The sequence below is a fragment of the Ambystoma mexicanum genome, chromosome 8 (assembly GCF_040938575.1).
Source record: "Ambystoma mexicanum isolate Mex_15411 chromosome 8, UKY_AmexF1_1, whole genome shotgun sequence".
NCBI lineage: Eukaryota > Metazoa > Chordata > Amphibia > Caudata > Ambystomatidae > Ambystoma > Ambystoma mexicanum.
This window is the reverse complement of record NC_090929.1, coordinates 1,014,763,068-1,014,784,473: the sequence shown is the minus strand read 5'-3', so window position 1 is coordinate 1,014,784,473 and position 21,406 is coordinate 1,014,763,068. Positions and strand designations below refer to the sequence as shown.

The window sequence follows — 21,406 nt, the reverse complement described above, 5'->3', positions numbered from 1 at the left end:
CGGTGGGAGGCCGGCTGGCGAGCTTCGTCAGCGTGTGGGAGTCCATCTCCACCGACCGATGGGTGCTGGACGCCCTAGCCCAGGGCCACGCGCTCGAGTTTCAAAGAAGGAGCCCGCGCGTCCCCCCTGTGGCCAGGAAAGCGCTTCACGTCCCTCAGCTACTCCGGGAGGTAAAGGCGATGCTCAGGAAGGGCGCCATCGAACTCGTCCCAAAGAGACTTCGGGGCTCCGGAGTTTACTCAAGATACTTCCTTGTGAAGAAGAAGACGGGAGGATGGCGCCCCATCCTAGACCTACGACGGCTGAACAAGTTCATCAAGGCACAGAAGTTCCGGATGGTCACCCTCCAGCACGTCCTGGGTCAGCTGGAGGAGGGCGACTTCCTGTCGTCGTTGGATTTGGAGGATGCCTACTTCCATATTCCCATCCTAAAGGGGCACCGAAAATTTCTCAGGTTCGTGGTCCAAGGGCGTCACTATCAGTTCAGAGGCCTTCCCTTCGGTCTACGGTCGGCACCCAGGGTATTCACCAAGTGACTTGCACCAGTGGCGGCGCAGCTGCGCCGAGAGGGGATCCACGTCTACCCCTACCTGGACGACTGGCTCATCTGAGCCAAGACGAGGGAGCTCGCCGTGGAGCACACAGCAATTACCGTCCAACTTCTCACGGACCTGGGATTCTCCGTGAACTACGCCAAGTCCCACCTGGTACCCGCGCAAGACGCACTGTTTCTGGGAGCGAAGCTCGACACAGTGTCCCTTCTGGCCTCCCCGTCGGAGGAAAGGACCAGGGCCATCCTGGGCAAGGTACAGCGGATGTTGGTTGCCGACGCGGCCAAGATGAGGTCCATCAAGTCCCTCCTCGGAATGATGTCTTCTTGCATCTACCTCATTCCCATGTGCAGGTTCCGGATGCGCCCGTTGCAGGAGTTCCTGGACGCGCGCTGGATCCAAACGACGGGCAGCTTCGAGGAGAGGATCACACTCGACGAGAGTTTCCGACGAGCGATCCGGTGGTGGGGCACCCGCGCGCATCTGACGGCGGGCATGGACTTCCAGACCCCAGGCCACCAGGTGACAGTGACCACGGATGCCTCCCTGGAAGGGTGGGGAGCGCACACCGAAAATCTGCACGCGAGAGGCCTTTGGCTCCCGACGGAGAAGTCCCTCCATATCAACGTCCTGGAGCTCCGTGCAGTGTTTTGGGCCCTCAGGTCCTTCCTTCCGTCCCTCAAGGGCAAGGTGGTGAGGATCTTCACTGACAACACCACCACCATGTTTTACATCAGGAAACAGGGCGGAACCAGGTCCCCAGCATTGTCCAAGGAGGCGCAGGACCTGTGGCATTGGGCCGTCGCCCAAAGGATGTTTCTGGTGCCGTTTCATCTGGCAGGGATAAAAAACACCATCGCCGACTCACTCAGCAGGGAGCTGCGCTCGTGCCACGAGTGGGAACTACGGCAGGATCTAGTGGATCGCCTCTTCCGACGGTGGGGCACACCCCAGATCGACCTGTTTGCGACGGCGACAAACTTCAAGTGCTGGAGGTTCGCCAGCATGTTTCCCCAGCCGAGGAGCATGGGCGATGCTTTCTCGTTCCCCTGGGAGGGCCTGTTCCTATACGCGTTCCCTCCATTGCCACTACTGATCCGGCTCATCAACCAGCTCAAGAGGTCACGGTGCAGGATGATCCTTGTCGCACCTGCGTGGCCGAGGCAGATATGGTTCCCGGACCTTCTGGACTTGTCCGCGTCCCCGTCAATCAAGCTGCCAGTGGACGCGGATCTGCTCTCCAGGGAAGGAGGCGCCATCCTCCACCACGACCCGAAGTCGCTGAACTTGCAGGCCTGGCTCCTGCAGCGCTAGAGTTTTGAGGATACGACATACCGGCTGACTGCAGAGAGGTTCTTGCAAAGGCCAGGGCGTCCTCGACTCTTAAATGCTACGGACACAAATGGAAGAGGTTCTCTGTCTGGTGCCACGCACAGAAGATTAACCCTCTAAGGATTACGGCTCCCCAAGTACTGCCGTACCTGTTGACGCTGGCCAAAGCTGGACTGGCACAGGCGTCCATCAAGATTCATCTTGCTGCGATCTCCCGATACACCAGAACCATGGGGCGGACGTCCTTGTGGTCTCATCGTCTGGTGAAAGAGTTCATGAAGGGACTGTTCAGATCGTTCCCGCCGGTGAAGGCTCCGGCCCCGGCGTGGGAGCTCAACGTGGTGCTGACCAAGCTCATGGGACCTCCGTTCGAGCCTCTGCACTCGGCCCCGTTGAAGTTCCTGTCGTGGAAAACAGCGTTTCTTGTGGCCATCACCTCCGCACGACGGGTGGGAGAGATCCAGGCCCTTTCCTGCAAGGCCCCGTACTTGACTTTTCACGACACGAGGGTGGTGCTCAGGACGCACCCCTCCTTCATGCCCAAGGTGCCGTCGGACTTCCATCTCAACGAACCCTTGGTGTTGCCTGTGTTTTTCCCGTCGCCTTTGTCGCTGGCTGAGAGGACTTTGCACTCGCTAGATGTGGCTAGAGCGCTGAAGTTCTATGTGGACCGCACGAAGTGTTTTCGGAAGACGTCACAACTCTTTGTGAACTTTGGACCTGTCAATCAGGGGAAGGCTCTCTCGAAGGCTTCCATTTCCAGATGGCTCTCCGGCTGTATCATGTACTCTCACCGGTTGGCAAACCGACCGCTGCCTGGCCGTCCGAGAGCACATTCCACCAGAGCGATCGCAGCTACCACGGCGTTCCTATCTGGTGTGCCCCTGCTGGACATTTGCAGGGCTGCTACGTGGAGGTCGACGCACACCTTCACGAACTTCTACTGCGTCGATCGGGATTCCAGGGAGGAGTCCAGGGTCGGCCAAGCAGTGCTGCGCAACCTGTTCGCCTGAGGTGAGCCTGGTAAGGAGGTAAGATTGCTTAATGTTGAGTTTGATGTGATGCTTAATGTTGAGCCTTTGCCACCTCCCGTGGTTGTGCATGTGGGTACTGCTATGCATTCTTTATTCATGAGCATGTGAATCCATGCCAGACCCCATGCTGGAGAAGGAACAAGTTACTTACCTGTAACTGTTGTTCTCCAGCATGGGTCTGGCATGGATTCACATGCGAACCCTCCCGCCTACCCTTCTGCGGCTCTTCACTTGGTCATACTGCCACTTCACGTGCTTCCAAATCTGAAGATGGCTGCCAGAGGCAGGGCTTAGGTAGAGGGCAGTCATTGGCTGTGGTCAGTATGACGCAGAGATCAGTGATTGGTTACTACTACGAAAGACAGATCAGAAACGAAACTGATACTGTTTTTTTTTTTCTTTACCGAGGATTCCCAGCCTGACGACGGGGAATATTCATGAGCATGTGAATCCATGCCAGACCCATGCTGGAGAACAACTTGTTCCATGTATATATATAGGGTGAGAATATTCTTCGCCCCCAGAGGAATCTCCAGTACCCCGCATTTAGGGACCCAAATAGTACCCTCAAGTCAGCACCCACGACAGGTAGGAATTCATTAACTTAGAGAATGTATAATACGAAGAGAACACAAAAAGACACTAGCTGATGGACTTTGTTCTTATTGTCTCTTTCCGCTGTTTAGAGTGTACATATTACGAAAAAGATTATTTGAAACATACACGAAACTTTGCGGCGGAAGAAGGGATAAGACATCCCGAAACGCGTTGAGCCTAGACACTTTTGTTTTTTTTTTTTTTTAATGAACTCTTGTCTTATGTTTAATGTTAGACAAATCATGAACTTGTGTAAATTACACTGTACAATATGATTGGAATATTGTAATATGATATTAGTGAAATATATTTATAAAACCCTTTTTGTAAATAAATCTTTTCTGAGTAATAATTGTGGAACTACCATTTATAAGATTGTTTGTTCTTGTATAACATAGGTGGACATTCCACTTTTGCTAATCTTTCGTCCAACTTAGATGAACATCCCCATGAATATTGTTTGTTTTTTACAAAACCTTGAGTGTGCGTGGGATGCGAGTGTTCCACAGACCGTGGACACCATTTCTCTTTGTTTCATATAACTACGACCTATAGTCAGGGTCCGCATACACTCCTATGCACCTCACTGCAATCTCTTAATTAGTGAAATACATAGTACCGCCAGGTGTGCATCTGTATAAATCTATACTGCAAAAAGTAGTTAAGAATGCAACCCTGTAATTTGGAGCTCTGTTACCTTTTCAGCCATCAATTTGCTGTGTATTCAGAGTGTCTGCATCCTTAGCTAGTCCAACCCAGGGACGAGTCCTGAAGCACAGGAGATGATGGATCTGTCTCTGAAGGCCGGGAACAAAAGGCAGACCTTGCAGATTGCAGGCAGAAAAGGCTGCACCCACATGGTCATTCTTTTGATCCCGGCCCCCCTCGGTTCCTTTTGAGAGCTATCACCCCTGCAACACCTGTCTGCTGTGCAGCTCCATCCGACCTCCGACCTCTGCCTACTGCAGGACCCGGCTCCCTCCATTCGTGATCTGCAGGCCGTGAACTCAGAAGCCACACACACCGAATATCGTGCTTCGGTGCACATCCTTTTGTGCCTACATGAAGATGACTCCTACTCTCAAGAATTAAGAGGAAGCCCAGCTGGTCCCTACCCTCTTTGTGTGGACATAAAATACAGAGTGGGACCCAAAGGGGGCCACAGGACTTGAACCAAAGATAGGCATTTTCCATGTTTGAGGCGATGTTGACTGTGTGCAATCCGCCATCTTAGAACAGTGAACTGGATGGACCCCAGTCGGCCCATAAGACTGGGGGTCTCCAGACAGCCCTTTAAGATGAACAGCAGCACCTTCGAGATAGATGGGGATGCAGATTCGTACACTTCCATCAAATAATGATAACTCAATAGTTTGGCAAAGGGAATCTGTTTAATGACAAGTACAAAAAACGGGGAGTTCAATGAACATCAACTGCTCGATCTTCCTTCTCCCTAAAACTCCAATTAATTTCAGAAAAGCAACAACCTTTATACAAAAAACTCATAATCATTGACGTGTAATCTTAAAAACCTAACATGCAAATTGATTGGTTATAGGAAGGTAACTTTAATATAGGTACTATATCTGTATATGGTAACGGGGAGAGGGGATTGAATAATGATATCAGGTGGGGCAACTAAGCCCTTCTTTCAAACTGGCCACTGTAAACGTCACAAAAAGTACGACGTCCCATTGGCTCTACTCTCTATAGGACCCTAGATTACATGGTCCACTATGATTGGGTTTGCATTGAGTCTACACATACTTTTCCACTTGCGCTAGCAGCATGCAGAATAATTGGCCAGGTGCAGGGAGTAAGTCTGCACCCCAGCTTCCCTCCAGTTTATGTTACAACCATTCATCACCTTAGTGGCCGTGTGTCAATTACTGCCTTGTAGTTTGGCCTTGAGTCTGCTTCTTGGTCTGAGAAAGTTGAGGAGGATGGTTACGATAAGGCTGCATGCGTAGGTGTGAAAGTCTCATCGCTTTCTGCCTGCCATGTGACTAGGACACTGTGTAATCGGCCTCTTCTTTATGCAATTTCGTGTATTTGATTTACTTCTGTCTTACTATTATGTCCCGTCCCCTTTCCTCCAAACTGCATGGTCGTCCCTCGCGAGATATGAGAGACGGAACCTTTTTCACCAGAAAAATCTTCTTCCCCTCTAAATTTAGAGGCGCGCGGAGGGACGCGGCCCTGGGAGCATGTGCTGCCCTGACTCCGCCCTTCGGCGCCACACCTCAGTCCCCTTCTCCACACCGACGGGAATTGGCCGAATTCACCAGCGCTCCTGGGTTTGGCTTCGGCCATGTAATTCAACACCTAGATTCTTCCTCTAGATCTTCTTTTGTCTTTTTGTTCAATAGGTACTTGGTCCTCAGATGCCACAGCTCTTCCCCGGCGCATGTCGACTTCGACAGGGTTCAGCAGGTGCCCATCCTGCAAAGGGCCTTTTCAAACTTCAGACCCCCACGCCCTCTGCCTATGTTGCCTTGGCCCAGACCACGGTTGGCAAGCCTTTTCGGCGTGTGGCTCACTGTCCGGGAAAGCGCTGAAGAACAGAATAGTCAGGTGGAGGGAGCTCTTCCAGCGGTCTCCAGAGGACCTCAAGAGTTTTGTGAGACGTTCCAGGCCAGAGGTAGGGCCTATATTTATTTTCATCTGCACCTTGCAAGGGGGACTCCTTCCCAGGGACTCTCCTATGCGGGAGGAACCGGTCAGGTCCTTTTACCAACTTGCGCACCGAGGCTGTCACAGCTACCGGCCTTCAGGCTGAGGGGTCCTCGGATCCTCCTGGTGCCAGGGTTGAGGGGCCGCTAGGCTTTTACCAGGCTTGCGCCCGCAGGGCCCTGCCCTTGTACCAGCATCATGGCCGAGGGGCTACGCCCTGTTACCGGCAGTACGTCCAAGGGGGCGCCTGAACGCAGCTCTAACAACCCCCGGGTCAAGGTTAATACACCTACCGGGCATGTGCCCGAGGAGCAGGGCAAGTCGTGCGCCTCACACATAAGAGACTTGGCAGAGGATCACTGCCGAGCAACACGTCGCAGCCACGTGGTAGGCAGCTCAACAAGATGGCCGATGGGCCAGAAAAGGATACCTTTTCGCCTCTGCAAGACTTCGGCTAAGAGCGAGTATCGAGGTGGGACTGGCATCAACCAGGTACGTGGTCTACGGCCTACCCTTCTTATGGGCAGGGCTGCTTTCCCTTGCGTCCGTATGTTCAGGGTCGGCAGCAGCCTCAGTTGCCTCTAGTAACCCCTTCATTGCCCTCTTCCTCCTACTATTCGGCCATCGAGGACCAGATCTTTGAGAAGTTACTCAGCCTCATGAACTCTCCTGATATGGGGGCTATCATCAAGGACGCAGTCAGGGAAGTCTTTCCCGCTATGCTAGTGGCACCAAAGACGCCTCCGCCGACGCCTCTGGTTCCTCGGCCGACTCCACAGGTGGTTCCATACCAGCCGCCGCCTCTTTCTCAGCCTCCGGCGGTGGCCCCCATGCCCCAGCCTCCGGCTCTGGATACTCCTCCTCCACAGGATCCTCCAGACCCTCAGGATACTGATGAGGAGGAGGATCCCGACACAGCATCATCGGCCAGGGCCTTCCATGAACGTATCCCGGCCCTGGCAGAATACCTGGGCCTCCCACAGCCCTATGTAGAACAGCCGGCAGAGGGCGTCCTCGCGGAGGTCCTCACGAGGCGCCCTTCTGCCAGAATGGGAATCCCACTGCAAACCGATGTAGTCTCCCTCGGCAAGAAGGGTTGGCTCAAACCACACTCTGGCCAGCCAGTCAACCACTGCCTTGACGCCAAGTACAGGCAGATGGAGGGGGATGCGCTCTTGCTCTCCTCCCCAGCCACACTCCTCGGTGATCGCTGCAGCATCACTGTACTCCAAACCTCAGTCGTACTCGTCTTCTTCATCGACTGCGCTGTTAGGCAAGGAGGAGAAAACCTTGGAGGCATGGGGTAAGAAGTGGTATTCCAACGCTTCCTTGCACCTGCGACAGGCCATCGCAGACGCCATGCTGGCAGCCGCTAAACCAGATATTATGGCGCGAAACTGCTGACTTCCTCCCAGAACTCCTCACCCACAGCCAATCACGTTTCAAGGCTGGTCTCGCCGAGGACAAGCTCGTGGCGCAGGATATCATGGAGTCCACGCTAGCACACATCAATACCTCTGGACATGCCATCTGTATTTCCATGGACATGAGAAGGATGGCCTGACTCCGGGCAACCAAGTTCAACCTGGATGTCTAGGAACGTATTATAAATCTGCACCTTCGAGAGCAGTGACCTCTTCCACTCCAGCACAGACGAAGAGCTGGACAAGAAGAATAGCTCTCTCAGAAGTCTTTATCCATTCTGGGCCATGCCCAAAGTGTATTCCCAGTCGGTGCGAGCATCAAAAAGGGGGTTGGGGGAGCATGGGCTTTTTCCATTCCCCCCTCCTCTGCCTCGGAGGGAAAAAAGTCTCGACACACCCCTCCGGGTCCACGAGTCACCAGTGGGGGGCAGGCTTGTCCTTAACGCACACATTTGGCGACAGAAATTTTCGGACCCCTGCATCCTGTCAGTAGTCTCCTCGGGTTACCATCTACCTATTCCTGCCTCTTCTCCCTCCTCTCCTCCCCTCCCTCAAGTTGGGACAGCAACTCTTTTGGCGGAGATTCGGTCGCTCGTCCTGAGCCAGGCCGTGGAGGAAGTCCCAGCCTCCCAGCGAGGTTCAGGCTTTTACTCCAGGATCTTCACCATTCAGAAGAAGAACCAGACGGGCCTGAGAGTTGTACTGGACCTTTCCACCCTCAACCTCTCCTTAACTCTTCAGAGATTCAAGATGGTTACGCCAGCCTTTATTGCGGAGACATTGTGAGGGGAGACTGGATGTGCTCCTGGGATCTGAAGGACGCCTATCTGCATGTCCCGATCTGGCAACCCCATCGTTCTTTCCTCCAGTTCAGGATCATGGGCTGCTATTCTCAGTACAAGGTCCTCCCTTTTGGCCTCAACTCAGCCCCAGGGCCTTTACCAGACTCATGAATGCTGTGGCAGCCTTCCTCCGGACTCTGGGCCTCCACATATACCCATACCTAGACGACTGGCTCGTCAGGGCTACATATCCGGAAGCTGTTCAACACTCCTCCCAGGCACTGGTGAACACACTACACAACCTGGGCTTTTCGCTCAATCTCAGGAAGTCACAGCTGCAACCCACGCAGTCTCTAACCTTCCCGGGCCTCATCTGGGACACGCGCTCGGAGAGGGTCTTCCCCTCGGAGGAAAAGATCTCGGCCATCAAGAGGGCCATGTCCCACTTTCTCAGCCGAAGCTCTACTTCGACCTGGTGGTACCAACATCTCCTGGGGCTTTTTGCAGTGGTACTGTGGGCCGTCCCCTACACAAGACTCAGGATGAGGAGGATCCAACCGCACTTCTCAGCGTCGTGGAATCAGGAGAAGGGATCGCAGGCCAAAATCATCAAGATCCCCACTTCTCGCCACACCCGGACCTCACATGGTGGTCCTAAGACTGCAACCTGCGGACGGGCAAGCCCTTCAGGCCCCCAGCCCCTCAGGTGACGATTACCATGGACTTCTCCCTCGAAGGATGGGGAGTCACCCTGGAGGATCTATCAGTCCACGGCATGTGGACCCGTCATGAACAAAAGTACCACATCAATTGACTGGAACTGAACGCCATCTGGTTAGCGCTCAGAGCGTTCCTCCCACGGCTCATGGGAAGGGTTGTCCTCATCCAGACAGACAACTCGACCAGTATGTACTACATCAGGCTTGTCCAACCTTTTTGAATGTGGGGCTGAAGCATTAACTTTTTGTCACCCAGTGGGCCTGCGAGCCAAAAGTCAACAACCTCACTCCAAGCAGTATATTAAAAAGCGATATTGTGACCTTTGACACAATAGCATCACAGGCAGTGATAGCCATGCAGTCCCAAAGATAGCTTTTGGTGTCATGGGCAGTGATCAAAGGTTAGTTGCTTGTGATTTCTTTCAGTGTCTATGTGTTAATATTTTTCTGAAATAGTGGGGCCGACCGAGCGTAGCGAGGGAGCTACAAGGTTCCAGGGAGGGTTTGGGGGGGGGTCCGCCCCCCACAAATTTTTTTCAAATATGGGGTTGAAATGGTGCATTTTACAGCAGAAAAAGTGACCAAAAAGTCATAAGTTTACAATCGGTTCTAAAGGGGAACATGAAAATTCCATGTCACCAACAGCAGAAAAGAACATTTTACAACACAACACATTTTAATGATCAATGTGTCCACAGTGTAAGCCAGCACTGTCACTGATGTAACACATTGTCATGCTGGTTGTACCCAAAAAATGCCCCTGTAGCAACATGTCTATGCTGGCTGTTCCCAATTTAGGCCAGCATTGTCCTGTACAAAGCATGATTGATGCTGCCTGAGCATGTGCAGTGTGCCCAATACAAATGGCAGCTTATCTATGTAATACACATTACTTCTGTGGTGATGAAAGAAGTCTAATTCAATTCAACAGATAAAATGTGGAAAAGCGATCACCCAAAAGTGAACCTAATTGAAGAAATGCAATGTGAGCACAATCTTAAAGTATGCAACCTAGCAGGCCTAGTGCACACTTTACCTTTTCTTTCACCAATAAATCAGGGGGAGAGCGTGAACGCAGTCCCCCACTACCAGAAATAATGCAGTCGTGTATCCCGCATTTGGGAACATAGCCGGGGTCAGCAAATCCGATGTGCAATGGGTAAGCCTCACCCTGGGAGATCTGCCCTTGAGATCAGATTCTCCCCTGCCAGCCAAGTATGAGTTGCATGCAAGAGTTCAGGGGTTGGGTCAGTTCTGGGAAGCCCTGCTAAGCGAGGGTGAGAAGGCAGGCCCTGACCCAGCCCCAATCCCCCACCCCTCCGGAAGCTCTGAGCATCTGCAGAGCTGACTGTCCCGCGTGTAGGGGGAAGCTCCAGCAGGCAGAGCCCAGCAGAAGAGCAGATGGTAGCGCAGTTCCTTTCTCCCATCAGGCCCTGCTCGACCCGAGATTTGTATAAATAGCAGGATGGCTCGAGCAGGCCTGTTGCAGTCTGCCCACTGGCCTGTCGGCCCCACTCAGGCCCATGGCCCTCCGGAGCGGAGCTGCTCAGCGCTGGCCCCATTGACACCATCATAATCATCCTGGACCCCGACGCTCCACCACCCCTGAATCTCAGAGTTCTGCTCAATGACAATGCTGAAGCTTTGACATCTTTGCCGTAACTATGTGCCGTGTTGTGTCAGCCGAGCCTGCACAGCGCCAGAGGCAAGTATTCCCTTGTGCAGGCCCAGAGGTCACTGAGTCTTCCAGTGCCATCCACTTGGCACAGCCTACTGTTCCCAGCGTTTTCTACCCGCAAATTAGCACCACTGCCAAACAGAACTGGATCATTGGGGCCCATCTCTGCTGCTCTTGGACTTGACCCCAGCCCAGCGCAAAGGCACCCATGCTTCTGGTCTGATGCTGAAAAGCCTGGCTCCTCTGAAATCCGAAAGACAAGAACTAAGGTATTTTGGGAACATAGTATTATTGTTTTTTGTGTTGCAACTGTATCAGCTCACACCTCTCCTGAAGGGTATAGGCTGCCCTGAGACTGCACTACCAAAAGAGGGAAAATAAGTTATACCTGTTGGGCTTGCCTGTTTCACTTTTATGATTAGGATCACTGCTGCATGGGTGTTAAGCGTGTTATAAATAACCTATCAGATCATATCATAGATCACAGATCAAGATCATAAGCAACTTCCAGAAACCTTGGCAGGTGGTCTACTGAGGCCCATTTGCAGGTTGCAGTGTGCTATTGGGGCACTACTAGGGTAACATATTGTGCTGTACATGTGGTATTCGCCATGCTTTGATACCCCACTGGCCACATCTATAATGTCCAATGTACTTGGTATAATGCATGGACATTTTAATCAATCCGCACTGTGCTTGGAGGTAAACGTAACTGAGCTCCCGCTGTTGTTCTTTGTCTCGAGACGAGGAAAAAAAGCACTGCAAAGGTTAAGTTTCTAAGCTGATAAAGGTTCATCTTCAGTGACATTTGCAATTCAAAAGAACGATTTTTGGGGCAGACAGGCTGTGTCGCCGCAACCCCTGCTAAACATATGTCCAGAGATGAAAAACCTTGAAAGTAACTCCGCACAATGGCCCTCTGAGCAGAGGCCCACAGCTAATCAGGGGTTCCTGCACAGCACCTGTCCACATAATCCTTCGCCCGGGCCAGCACTCTCTTCTCCTCACCACCTCCTCCCTTCATCTTGGCTTGCCTTTTGCCCCTCGGAGCACCATGCAAGAGAGGAACGGGCATGTCTGGGCCGGAGCTCTTGCATGGTGGGTCCTACTTGCCTGAAATGGGATATTTAAATGCAAAGTAATTGCTACTATATTAATCCCATTGTTCATAGTTTGTGGGACAATTCTGTGATACAAATTAGTCTCTCCTTCTTCCATCATCAAGTACCAAGATCATCTTGACGAATTTATTTATTTCTGCAATGTTTGTCGGATATCCGACAAACATTGCATAAATAAATTAACGCTTCGTGGCTGAGGACTGTAACTACCTCTGTTGACCCCATGGGGTCACCAGAGGAAGTTACAGTTTTGCGCACAGGTACATTTTTTTAAAAAAAGTTTTTTTTATGTATTTTTTTGAATTTTTTTTTTACTCAAGAGTTGTCCAACATACGGACTCGCGGTTGGCGGGCTGCATTGTGGCCCACGGGGCGTATGTTGGACAACCTTGTACTACATCAACAAGCAGGGAGGGACCAGGTCCCCCTCCCTGTACAGACTGGCGATCAACATGTGGGTATGGGCCTTGGGAAAACGAGATTTTCCTCACGGCAGTCCACCTCCCGGGGGAATCTAACCTGGAAGCGGACAGGCTCAGCAGGTTGGGGGCGGACAACTACGAGTGGCAGCTGAATGACCTTATGGCACAGGAAATCTTCCACAGATGGGGCTCCCCGCAGGTGGATCTCTTTGCCACCAGGCACAACAGGAAGTGCCCATAGTTCGCCTCCTGGCAAGGGCACGGCCGGGACTCCCTGGGCGACGCCTTAGGGATTCAGTGGAACGGCATGGCAGCATACGCCTTCTCGCCCACTCCACTGATTCACAGAGTGCTTTGCAAGATCAAGGAGTCTCGCTAGCTCAACCTCATTCTGATAGCTCTGTGGTGGCCAGCCAGGCCATGGTTCTCTGAGCTGCTCAAATGGCAAAAATAAGTGGGCACCACTGTACTATTAGAAGGTCAATGTGTGAGTATTAGGCACTAAGAGAAATTGAGTCAAAAAATAATAAATTGAAGCTCAAATAGATGCTTACAGGAGCTGGCTGCAATAAGTCTGGAGACACCCTGACTCTTGAACTAAAGAACCAAAGAAGACTAGATAAAAAAATCTAGTCAAACAGCCGCTCTCCGTGCAAACCCCAAATGGGTGATATAGTTTAAACATGGATTCCAACGATAGAAATGTAAGTTCTTTTCTTCTTATGTATGAGTTCAATAGAAAAACACTGAATTCAAAGTAGTAGTGAGGGTAATATGTTTATCAAAAACATGGATTCAAAAAAATGAAACAAAGTGAAAAAAAGGAGGAAAATCACTAATTATGTCTGTGAGGATTCAGCTGTCACATCTCATATTTTAAATAGACTTCTTTTACCAATGCATTTCGGAGCATATAGCTCCTTCATCAGGGTGAGTCTAATCTAATCACATAGAATAGAAATATATAACGCAACACGTGAGAAATAACACAATATATAATCATGAATCACAAAAGACAAGGTAAAAATTGAAAATCACATACCAAAGAAACGATGTGGGTTCAGGATGGAATATGTAATGAAAAAATGAAAAAAATGAAGAATAAATAAGTGAAAGTAGCATGGGAAATATGACCATGTGAACGAAGGGAAAATAATGTAAAAGGACTCACGAGACGTGTTTGGCCTCGTAGAGACGAGAATCCACAATCAAAAAGCAGATGTGTGGTCTGCTGTCAGTAACAGCAGCGTACAGAGTACAGACAGATCGATAAAGCTATCGGAAACAAAAGTGTGTATTAAGAGGAGTTTCGGGAGCGCAGTGGCGCTATGATTACAAAGGACCGTCTTCAATGGTTACCTGGAGGATAATCTGGGTCTGTGTCGGCTAGGAAAACGCCGTTCTGCATCGCTGTAAGCAAGCGTTGCTAATGGTAACGCTGCTATAAATACCCACGTGATCGCATCGCATCGGGCGAGCAGCGCGATGCGGCACGTACATATAAGAGACTGCATTAGAGATATATGGGCATGTGTGGAGCTACAAATACAATTGTCAACACTCAGGTGAATAAAAGAGGAAAAGTGGATAAAAGAAAAATAAATGTGCAACAATATGATAGACATAGAAAAAATACTATAAAAAATGGACAACAGGGATAGTAATGGAAGGAAAACATACAACAACACAGGCTCCAAAAATGGCAGCCCATGGAAAAATAAGAGATAGTAAACATGCATCCCAGCCGTGGTGGGTGGCACCGGAGGTGTCACCTTGGGTCCCAGACGGGTGTCCGGGAAAGGCTGACATGATGCTTGGGCATAATTCGTGCAATTTAGAAAATTAGCAAATGCTAAACTAACGACTTAGATGATCCAGAACACTACATGGATGTTATCAATACCTAAGGATACTGGCGTTGGCAAAGTTGGTCCTGACAAAATGTCAAGGACCACATTAGTTGTCCATTAACAGTCTAGCCATTACGTGTAACATGCAAAATCATCAATGATACATGCAAAAAACATTATATAATGTCACATGAAATCAACATAGGTGCATCCAATTCAAAGATAACAATGATAATTGATTTCTTCATTTAAGCCATTGGGATACAAGCTCCCCAATCTGTCAATCCAATATGTCTTTCTTTGGTTAAGCCGAAGGCCCAGATCCTCATGTGGATTGACTTTGCTCAACACTTCAAGAATCAGAAATCTGATTTGGGTCAAATTGTGGCGTTTCTCGTTCCAATGGCGAGCCACTGCTGAATTGGGATTAGAGTTACGTATGCAAGAGCGATGTTCGTTCCAACGCATTTTAGCTGCTCTCGTGGATTGGCCAACATAATATTTCCCACAGGGACACTTTATTCCATAAATGATATTCTCGCTATCACAAGTACCAAATGTCTTCAGCAGAATGCTAGGATGGTATATGGTGTTGCCCTTGATGACTAGGTTACAATTAGTACAATGGAGACAAGGGTATGTCCCCGTGCGTTGAGTACTAGGTTCTTTCAAGGGAGGTCTTGTGCGTTTTAGTTCATCACGTAAATTCTCGCTTCTTTGATAAGCAAATACCGGTAATTGATCAAACAATTTCTGTACTCTAACATCATTCTTAAAGATGTTCCAATGTTTCTTAATGGAATTCTTTATCTTGTTGCTCTGAATGGAGAATCTTGAAACATATGCAGGTGTTTGTAACTCTCTTTTGGGTTTGGTAGTACCGGTAAGTAGTGTGTCGCGATCAAAAGTTTGTACCCTTTGGGACGCTGAGTTGAGTTCTTCCTCTGTGTAGCCACGTGCTAGGAATTTGTCTTTCATAGCTAGCTGTTGAGCTAAGCATTCTGCAGGATCACTCACTATTTTTTTCACTCGTAAGAGTTGACTGTATGGTAAATTCTTCAGAAGGCTAGGTTGATGAAAACTGAGACGGTGTAAAAGATTGTTGCGATCGGTGGTCTTGCGAAACAAAGTGGTGTTGTAGCCAGTTTCTTTTTTGACAATACTAACATCAAGGAATGTGATATGTTCTCTAGATATCTCACTTGTGAATTGAATACGTGGATCGATGTTTAGATATTCAAAAAAGACCATGAACCTATCGTGAGTACCTGTCCAGAATCCAAATATATCGTCGATATAGCGTGACCATAGGTAGATGTTCTGATTCCACTCTTGCTTTTTTAGTACATGATCGGATTCAAATTTGTGCATAAAGCAATTAGCATATGATGGTGCCATGGTGGCGCCCATCGATGTTCCTGAAGTCTGTAAAAAGAACTTATTGCGATATTGAAAATATGAGTTCTCTGCAATAAATTGAAGAAGAGTCAGAATGAATTCTTTCTGTGCACGGATTGGAGGTGATTCGAGTAAGAGCCATTCAACAGATTCAATGCCTAAATCATGGGGGATGGATGTGTACAAGTTCTTAACATCGATTGTGAACAAAAAATGCTCATGATTGAATATTGTGTCATTGAGCTTCTGTAAAAAGTGCGACGTGTCTCTGATGTAAGTGGATGTTTTTTGTATCAGCGGTTGGAGGAAAAAGTCAATATAAACTCCATGCGGTTGATTAATGCTGTCCATACCAGCGACAATAGGTCTTCCTGGTGGTTTGACTTGATGTTTATGGATTTTGGGTAATGTGTAAAAGTTCGGAATCCTTGGGTGGGTGTTATTGAGAAATTTGCGAGTATGTTCATTTATCCAATCTAATTCAAGTGCACTGTGGGATCGCGGTCCAACGGTGCGTAGACAGTTCGATCTTGTAATTGTCTCATGCATTCAGCATCATAATCTGTGGTATTCATGATCACCAATGCTCCTCCTTTATCTGCTGGACGGATAGTTATCTCTTTGTCACAGTATAGGTCCCGAATTGATTTCATTTCGTGTGGTTTCATGTTCTTGTGTGGTGGAATTTTGTAACTGATCCGTTCAAGATCCTTAGTAACCATTTTCTGAAAGATGTCTATCGATGGAACCGAGATTGGTGGTATAAAATTACTTTTAGCTCGAAATTCTTGAAAATCAGGAATATCGGTGGTACTCTCATGTGGTTCAAGTTCCTCAAAGAATACCTTGAGTTTCAATTTTCTGATGAACTTGTAGAGTTCGATCTTGGTATTAAACAAAGTTGTACTGTATGTTGGCACAAAGCTTAACCCTTTTTGAAGTGTGTTCACTTCAGTCTTGCTCAATACTTTGTGAGATATGTTGATAACTAGGTTTTTCTCAGTTCTAGTCGTGTTTGTGGCTTGTTTCTGAGGTTTCCTCCTCCCCCTGCGGGTTCTTTTGGGCGGGCTCCTAAAAAAGCCGAGCTTGTGGGTATTTGGGTTGAAGGACTGGCTGGGCGATTGTCGTCACCCAATGGTTGTTCTGTGTGTGCATCAGAGTCCCTTTGTGCTTCTGAATCTGAGCTAGATGTGGTGTCTGTTGGATATTTATATAGTTTCTTTGGGGCTACTGGTCCGTATTTTTCCATCCATGTATATACTTCTTCGTTGATATAGTCATAGGTATCACGTTTGAATTTTTTCACCTTTTTCTGTTCTAACTCAGTTTTATAATCTTCAAGTTTTGTATTAATTTCCGTTAAGATAATATCAAATTCTTCTTTCCCTAGTAACGTCACAAGCTCTTTTTCAATTTCTTGGATTTCAGAGTTCAGAGAAACTAGATTTTTAGATAGTTCCTGGATGGTTAGAAGAATCAAGTCTAGAGAACTCTTGTTCAGAATAGCCTCCCATTTACGTACAAATTCTTTGCTTTCTTTGCAAAGGGTAGGACGGAGTTGAATACGTAAGCCTCTTGGGATACGTTGATTCTTGAAGTAGCGACCCAGTGTGATCGCATGGAGTTTTCGGTTGATTTCCTTGCGGATTAGATATTCTAGCTGTTTGATGCGTTTCGCCGGATCCTTGGTGGTAGTGGAATGTGTGCCTATAGTCGTTTCACTAATTAGTTCGAGAATGGCAGCTGCTTCCTCGGTCGAAAACCCTAAGGTTTCTGCACATTTCGATGATAGCCCTTCGATGTCTTCAAAGGACATGTCGTTTATGAAAAATATAAGAATCTAAAAATTGAAAATGCCGGAATGTAATCAATGTGTGCCTCCACTTGCGTGTGTCTCAAAAAAGGAGGAATATAGAGCAAATGGCAAAAATAAGTGGGCACCACTGTACTATTAGAAGGTCAATGTCTGAGTATTAGGCACTAAGAGAAATTGAGTCAAAAAATAATAAATTGAAGCTCAAATAGATGCTTACAGGAGCTGGCTGCAATAAGTCTGGAGACACCCTGACTCTTGAACTAAAGAACCAAAGAAGACTAGATAAAAAAATCTAGTCAAACAGCCGCTCTCCGTGCAAACCCCAAATGGGTGATATAGTTTAAACATGGATTCCAACGATAGAAATGTAAGTTCTTTTCTTCTTATGTATGAGTTCAATAGAAAAACATTGAATTGAAAAACCCGCAGGGGGAGGAGGAAGCCTCAGAAACAAGCCACAAACACGACTAGAACTGAGAAAAACCTAGTTATCAACATATCTCACAAAGTATTGAGCAAGACTGAAGTGAACACACTTCAAAAAGGGTTAAGCTTTGTGCCAACATACAGTACAACTTTGTTTAATACCAAGATCGAACTCTACAAGTTCATCAGAAAATTGAAACTCAAGGTATTCTTTGAGGAACTTGAACCACATGAGAGTACCACCGATATTCCTGATTTTCAAGAATTTCGAGCTAAAAGTAATTTTATACCACCAATCTCGGTTCCATCGATAGACATCTTTCAGAAAATGGTTACTAAGGATCTTGAACGGATCAGTTACAAAATTCCACCACACAAGAACATGAAACCACACGAAATGAAATCAATTCGGGACCTATACTGTGACAAAGAGATAACTATCCGTCCAGCAGATAAAGGAGGAGCATTGGTGATCATGAATACCACAGATTATGATGCTGAATGCATGAGACAATTACAAGATCGAACTGTCTATGCACCGTTGGACCGCGATCCCACAGTGTCTATTAAACAAAACTTAGAAACCCTGCTTGATAAAGCACTTGAATTAGATTGGATAAATGAACATACTCGCAAATTTCTCAATAACACCCACCCAAGGATTCCGAACTTTTACACATTACCCAAAATCCATAAACATCAAGTCAAACCACCAGGAAGACCTATTGTCGCTGGTATGGACAGCATTATTCAACCGCATGGAGTTTATATTGACTTTTTCCTCCAACCGCTGATACAAAAAACCTCCACTTACATCAGAGACACGTCGCACTTTTTACAGAAGCTCAATGACACAATATTCAATCATGAGCATTTTTTGTTCACAATCGATGTTAAGAACTTGTACACATCCATCCCCCATGATTTAGGCATTGAATCTGTTGAATGGCTCTTACTCGAATCACCTCCAATCCGTGCACAGAAAGAATTCATTCTGACTCTTCTTCAATTTATTGCAGAGAACTCATATTTTCAATATCGCAATAAGTTCTTTTTACAGACTTCAGGAACATCGATGGGCGCCACCATGGCACCATCATATGCTAATTGCTTTATGCACAAATTTGAATCCGATCATGTACTAAAAAAGCAAGAGTGGAATCAGAACATCTACCTATGGTCACGCTATATCGACGATATATTTGGAATCTGGACAGGTACTCACGATAGGTTCATGGTCTTTTTTGAATATCTAAACATCGATCCACGTATTCAATTCACAAGTGAGATATCTAGAGAACATATCACATTCCTTGATGTTAGTATTGTCAAAAAAGAAACTGGCTACAACACCACTTTGTTTCGCAAGACCACCGATCGCAACAATCTTTTACACCGTCTCAGTTTTCATCAACCTAGCCTTCTGAAGAATTTACCATACAGTCAACTCTTACGAGTGAAAAAAATAGTGAGTGATCCTGCAGAATGCTTAGCTCAACAGCTAGCTATGAAAGACAAATTCCTAGCACGTGGCTACACAGAGGAAGAACTCAACTCAGCGTCCCAAAGGGTACAAACTTTTGATTGCGACACACTACTTACCGGTACTACCAAACCCAAAAGAGAGTTACAAACACCTGCATATGTTTCAAGATTCTCCATTCAGAGCAACAAGATAAAGAATTCCATTAAGAAACATTGGAACATCTTTAAGAATGATGTTAGAGTACAGAAATTGTTTGATCAATTACCGGTATTTGCTTATCAAAGAAGCAAGAATTTACGTGATGAACTAGTACGCACAAGACCTCCCTTGAAAGAACCTAGTACTCAACGCACGGGGACATACCCTTGTCTCCATTGTACTAATTGTAACCTAGTCATCAAGGGCAACACCATATACCATCCTAGCATTCTGCTGAAGACATTTGGTACTTGTGATAGCGAGAATATCATTTATGGAATAAAGTGTCCCTGTGGGAAATATTATGTTGGCCAATCCACGAGAGCAGCTAAAATGCGTTGGAACGAACATCGCTCTTGCATACGTAACTCTAATCCCAATTCAGCAGTGGCTCGCCATTGGAACGAGAAACGCCACAATTTGACCCAAATCAGATTTCTGATTCTTGAAGTGTTGAGCAAAGTCAATCCACATGAGGATCTGGGCCTTCGGCTTAACCAAAGAGAGACATATTGGATTGACAGATTGGGGAGCTTGTATCCCAATGGCTTAAATGAAGAAATCAATTATCATTGTTATCTTTGAATTGGATGCACCTATGTTGATTTCATGTGACATTATATAATGTTTTTTGCATGTATCATTGATGATTTTGCATGTTACACGTAATGGCTAGACTGTTAATGGACAACTAATGTGGTCCTTGACATTTTGTCAGGACCAACTTTGCCAACGCCAGTATCCTTAGGTATTGATAACATCCATGTAGTGTTCTGGATCATCTAAGTCGTTAGTTTAGCATTTGCTAATTTTCTAAATTGCACGAATTATGCCCAAGCATCATGTCAGCCTTTCCCGGACACCCGTCTGGGACCCAAGGTGACACCTCCGGTGCCACCCACCACGGCTGGGATGCATGTTTACTATCTCTTATTTTTCCATGGGCTGCCATTTTTGGAGCCTGTGTTGTTGTATGTTTTCCTTCCATTACTATCCCTGTTGTCCATTTTTTATAGTATTTTTTCTATGTCTATCATATTGTTGCACATTTATTTTTCTTTTATCCACTTTTCCTCTTTTATTCACCTGAGTGTTGACAATTGTATTTGTAGCTCCACACATGCCCATATATCTCTAATGCAGTCTCTTATATGTACGTGCCGCATCGCGCTGCTCGCCCGATGCGATGCGATCACGTGGGTATTTATAGCAGCGTTACCATTAGCAACGCTTGCTTACAGCGATGCAGAACGGCGTTTTCCTAGCCGACACAGACCCAGATTATCCTCCAGGTAACCATTGAAGACGGTCCTTTGTAATCATAGCGCCACTGCGCTCCCGAAACTCCTCTTAATACACACTTTTGTTTCCGATAGCTTTATCGATCTGTCTGTACTCTGTACGCTGCTGTTACTGACAGCAGACCACACATCTGCTTTTTGATTGTGGATTCTCGTCTCTACGAGGCCAAACACGTCTCGTGAGTCCTTTTACATTATTTTCCCTTCGTTCACATGGTCATATTTCCCATGCTACTTTCACTTACTTATTCTTCATTTTTTCATTACATATTCCATCCTGAACCCACATCGTTTCTTTGGTATGTGATTTTCAATTTTTACCTTGTCTTTTGTGATTCATGATTATATATTGTGTTATTTCTCACGTGTTTCGTTATATATTTCTATTCTATGTGATTAGATTAGACTCACCCTGATGAAGGAGCTATATGCTCCGAAATGCATTGGTAAAAGAAGTCTATTTAAAATATGAGATGTGACAGCTGAATCCTCACTAAGACATAATTAGTGATTTTCCTCCTTTTTTTCACTTTGTTTCATTTTTTTGAATCCATGTTTTTGATAAACATATTACCCTCACTACTACTTTGAATTCAGT

The 21,406-nt window shown here is 47.1% G+C and overlaps 1 protein-coding gene and 1 non-coding gene across 2 annotated transcripts in view; one reads left to right on the top strand and one right to left on the bottom strand.

Moving 5' to 3' along the window:
* Positions 1-21,406, top strand: part of USP48 (ubiquitin specific peptidase 48) — a 1,688,863-nt gene that overhangs the window by 1,564,868 nt on the left and 102,589 nt on the right. The window lies entirely within an intron of this gene.
* LOC138474929 (U1 spliceosomal RNA) lies at positions 10,170-10,331 on the bottom strand. The gene has a single exon (XR_011269149.1). It is a non-coding gene; the product is annotated as a U1 spliceosomal RNA (small nuclear RNA).